Here is a 5,763-nt window from a genome sequence, read left to right as displayed (position 1 = left end):
GTAAATTTCGTCTTGGTGTTGTTGTAATGGGTTGAAGGCCATTTTGCAGCACATGATACGTGGTGGCTAAAATATTTATTGGAAGAAGAACCAGGGAGAACCACAGGTCCACTGGAAGCTACTATCAAGCTTTCTCACAGAGACAGACTCCAACCCACGGGGACAGAGGTGACATAAAGTCGAGCGCCCTAGACCAATGGCCACACTGGGGCCCTTCACCTTCGTGCGTGTGTGTGTGCGCGTCATGTATATATATATATATATATATATATATATATATATATATATATATATATATATATATCAGCTGTGGTTCGTTTTTCATTTATATAATGAATCATCTACGGATTAAAAAATGACCCCTTTGAAAACTTACTCTCTATCATTACAGCTGTACCATCATACACAACAGAAGTCAATACATCTCAGATTATCAGTAGTCGCAATATATACATAAAAGAAAAAAATGTACCCATTATCATTATATTTATGTAAAACAAAATACGGTAAATTGTGGATTCTGAGATCGCGAGTTCGAGTCCCTAGGGCGCCACTTTTGTTTCGTCTTTTTTTTTCTTCAGCTGCATGTCGGGCATAAATATTATTGCTTAGCCTCGTCCTTGGGATAGGAACGAATACCAGGCAATCCCGTGTATCAGAGTCTATCCTCCGAGCACGTTAAAGAAACTTCAGAATCCTTTTGATAGTAATACTGTAGAAGGGTAATCCCAGATTTGTATAGGTGGACCCTTCCCCTTTGTCTGGGGCAAGTGTAGATAGCCTAAATATTTTGTTGCTGAGACGTAAAACGGCAGTTTAATTGCTTGAAACGAGATACATCCCTTTTTTAAAATTTAAATTGTATATTTCTTCCTTATGGATGCAACAGTACGCAGTTTCACGAGAAATATGTTTTAAATTGTTTTCAGCTCATCCAAAAAGCATTAGACTGACACAATCCCAAATGAATTTGAACACAAATAAACGAATCCCTATTACTACAATATAATAGTCCAGTCTGTTCATCCTAGCTTTATCTCACTTGGCAGGATAGAGACAAGAACAATCTGATTAAAATCAGATCTCCACTGTTATACATAAAGATCTGACAACGATCGCTTAGGGGTCATGTTTTGGTAACCTATGTTATTACCATAATCATTTATTTTATCAGCCAATCAGATGAAGTCTTATAGCTTCTTATTTGGAGACAGAGTAGTGTGGAAGAAGAGCATAAATGTGTACCGCGCGATCTGACTCACTTTCAGAGTTTTGTAAGCTGCATTTCCATTGGCTAATTCTAAGGTCACCAGGACATGATCCCTAAATATCTAACGTCAGATCTTCACGTAGGACGGCTGAGATCTGATTTTGAAAGACTTCTGGCGCCCGTTCCGCAGCCCCGTTTGTACTCTGCAGCCACTTGTTAATTTTGACAGTGTTAACACATAAGTGTATTTTGTGACAGAAAGCCAAGCCATTGTGTGCAATTTTAAGCCTTTTAAAGATAACAAAACGAAATCGAAAATATTTTAGTAGTTACGTCGCATTGTTGCGACAGAGAGACCAGTGCAGTCTTTTATAGGGACACTTAAAATAAAATGTACGGTTTTAGACGCCTTGAGAACTTTATTGCTGTTTTCAAGAGCCAATTTTAACGGCTAATTTTTAAACATAATGATAATTCTGTGACAACCAATGTTGACAAGTGTAACAACATTGTACGCTACAAGTAAACATAACAATTTGCAATAAATGAGGAGTCAAATACCCAATTATCAATTAAAACCATCGTTCGTTTCATTTTCTATTGTTAGGCTTATCTAGGAAACTATATCTGTGCAGAAACAGGAAACTATTTTGTTTTCTAAATAAATATGGACAACATAAACTAACGAATAAAAATACAATTATCTAACTAATGTCATTTGTTTTAGATATTGATAAAAGATACAAAATATTTTTAAAGATACATATTTAAACAATTACTACAATTTCCAAAGTTTTATGACCAAGATATATCTTGGAAACATGTATAGACTCACAATTTTTTCTTTCTTCTTCAGATTAAGCCACAAAAATTTATGGATTAAAAATTAAATATTAAAATTCTTCAAGTTCTGTTTATTTTAAGCTTAATATACACATGTAGCCGTAACGGAAGGTGTACGCATTCAGATGGATAAACTATCGAAATCAGCGTTAGGGAAAGTTACTGTAAGGTCTTATATTGTATCTACTTAAGATGGCGGTTGATACTGAAAAGCCGCCGACAATTACTTAAAGGATGAGAATCTAATCTAATTCATAAATATCATAATTAGCGATTAATGGGACAGAATTTGAATAAAACCAATGACTTCCGACAATTTTACTCAACGGTCTTCACTAAAATAGCAACAAATATAAAACCAGGGACGTCTTTTCTATAAAACCGAAGTAGAAGAACCGTACTTTTAACATTTAGATGGTCAAAGATCAATACAATGTTCCTGACCCAAGCAATCTGGAGTAACCACAACAGATAGTCATGTCGAATGCAGGTTGACAATACAGTTTATATTATTGTTTCACCGTCCTGCAACTCAAATGTTGCCTCTATCAACAGCGCATAAATGGTGAGAAAGTTATTAAAAAAAGTAAACCTACTCGCTAGTCAAGTCAGAAAACCCCATTAATTCAAAGTGAACAGTTGACAAATAAGTTTTTTTTCTTCTTTCTATTGACTGTTATGTACGTTGTTAAGGCACCGCACACAGTAATATTTGTTAATTAAACTCTCTTGTATTTCACTAACCCCAAACGTCACAGAGAAGTTTTGTTCAAACTCGGGACAGAGTTCGAAAAATGTGCACTATCAAAGATCAGAATGAGATTGTTAGCAGTGACAACTAAAAAGCAACAATTCAAATACTTCTCAGTAGCAGTCTTGTAAATGACAGGCAATTTGAATGTGACATCTTGTAAATGACAAGCAATTTGAATGTAACATCTTGTAAATGACAAGCAATTTGAATGTGACATCTTGTAAATGACAGGCAATTTGAATGTGACATCTTGTAAATGACAAGCAATTTGAATGTGACATCTTGTAAATGACAGGCAATTTGAATGTAACATCTTGTAAATGACAGGCAATTTGAATGTAACATCTTGTAAATAATAATCAAGGATTTGTACAATAAACTGATAACAATTGCAATAATGGCAATCATTTCAAGTAAAGATACAGTCAAACAACCCATGCAAGATTACCAACTGTACACGTGATATTGTCGGTTTTAACGGTAAATATAAATAAGTATTACACATTTGCAATTGACATTACAAACAAGCAGATTTTATTTCAAATCGATTTAGTTTGGTTAGAATTGCAATGCATTTCCAAAATTTATATCACACATGACTCTAGGAATTAATGAATGGGGTCTTACATCTAAGGTATCTTAGGACAGCAACCTCAAAGGGAGATGAGACTGATGAAATTCGCCTCAGACATGCCGTTACGGGGAATCGAACCGACGCTAGTTTGTTGCTCTAGAACTCAATACCTTATCCACTGAGTTAGCGAGGCCGCAACATGACGCTAGGGCAATTCTGCCATTACTTTCAAATACGGTCAAAACTGTTCTTCATGATAAATGTGCTTAACAAATGCGTAGATGGGGAGGGTTTCGTGGATTATGGTGTAGAGGATCGCAGATGAGAGAACGGTGTGGGGATGTGCAGTGATTTGGGATGAGCATATATTGTGCTTAAAATTATTAAACGTAGAAATGCCTTTAAAAAGAACATATTAAAAAGAAAATGGTAGAAACAAATCTTGACATTAGCGGGTGTTGAGATCAATTGATATTTTTAAAAATCCTCTCATATGACATCAAGTATTTAATCGAATGATAATGCTGTAATAAATATAGGGTATGCGCCATTTGTATTTACGTCTCCATTTTATAGAATTATTAGATTATAGTGATTAGTTGTTTGATTCGGGGAAGTCGGTATTGGGAGTAGTGAATGGGGGCACCCTACGGACAATGGGAATTAGCATTAAAAAACCCCTTGGGCAAATCTACGGACAATGGAAATTTAACATGGAGAAAAATCGTGGGCAAATCTACGGACAAGGGGAATTAACATGGGAATAAATCGTGGGCCACTTTACGGACAAGGGGAATTTAACATGGTGATAAATCGTGGGTCACTCTACGGACAAGGGGAATTGAACATGGGATTTTTTTTTAAAAATTTTTTTAAAAAAAGGGGTAGGCAATTCAAAGACTATCTCTTTTCGAGAAATATGGCTGGCCCTGAAAAGGGCCTTTGGGTTTTATGTTAATGTATTCATTAACATAAATGGCACCGCATTGGTCTTCTTCTTGTCCTTAGGCTGCGTCTTACTGTTGGTCCGTACATCAGCACTCTTTTCAGGCATCCTTGTCTTTCGACGTAGATCCTACGTATCCACAGGCTGGTGTTTGTCCTGTGGACAACGGTCCACTTCGATCGGACATACATGAGCAAGTCTGTCCGAAACATCATGGAAGACACAAGGGTGGATGACTCAACTGTAGTCCACATCTTGAAGCGACGAGAACAGGTGAATCAATGCATTGAACGGCGCTTATTTATAGGCGGAGGAAGGATTGAAACGGATTGAGTTCATTTACCAATCCGAACACGCGTTACAGAATTCAGTCAGCTCGCATCCAATCCGAAGAGAGCAGTCTGTGACGTCACGTAGTCAATATAGATTCGCTAGCACTTGTGTGCAGTCAATCTATGCGACAGTGATTCAACATGACGGAAACTCAGAAAACGATCCAGTGGGGTGCACCAGCAGGGGAGACTGCCCAAGGGAACCCGGACTTACTTTCAGAAGAGGTGAATTGGGATTTTGTGGATTTTCTCTCCTCGCAAGAATTTGTTCCGGAACCTTCGTTACTTTCTTCATTACCGCAAGTGGAGAATTTTAGACAGAGACAGAAAGAAGAATTGGAGAAATTTATACAACGACAAAAGGAAGCGGAACAGGCTTTTCTCCTACAGCAACAGCAACAAGAAGAAGAGGTAAGAAAAAAACAACAGCAACAACAGCAAGAAGAAGTAGCAGCAAAGAAACAAGAGGGTGAAAATCAAACGGTCACGGTACTGTTGGACATTTTAGCGGAGTTAAGAAGTCTGAAACAAATGTATCAGACTTCTTTATCACGACCGAAGAGAATACGACCTTCCCGAGCCAAACATGTCAACCCTGTGACTAAGCCTACCGTACCACCCTTAGTGATTTCAACCCAATCATTATCATCATCATCAACATTACGCAGTCCAGAAGTAGGCCTTGGCCGTGGCAAAGGCTTAAGGCAGTTAAAATTGATTGCTTAAACTCACCCCTACACCATGAAGAAAAAAGGCCCTTTTCAGGGCCACCCACATTTCTCGAAAAGAAATACAATTTCAATTTGCCAATAACTCAAAAAAAAAAAAAACTCACCCATGTTACCCTTTTAGTACGTGTCTGTGTATGAGTGCGTGAGTGTAGCTTCTTATTTTAAAATCACAACTCAAAGACACTTACCTTATATCATTCATTTATTCTTTTCTCCATTTTTTACAATCCAATTCACAATTTATAACACAACACTTTAATAAAAAGTTCATTAATTTCTTCTTTTCTCCTTTTTTAGTCTCTCTGTTTTTTGAATTTCTTCACCGTCACACTCTTTTCCTCTTCTTCCTCCTCGCTTTCTTCCCTTCTTCTTT

This window comes from Sinohyriopsis cumingii, chromosome 9, assembly GCF_028554795.1.
Source record: "Sinohyriopsis cumingii isolate HCF-2022 chromosome 9, ASM2855479v2, whole genome shotgun sequence".
NCBI classification, from domain to species: Eukaryota; Metazoa; Mollusca; class Bivalvia; order Unionida; family Unionidae; genus Sinohyriopsis; species Sinohyriopsis cumingii.
Note: the sequence above shows the minus strand (reverse complement) of the source record.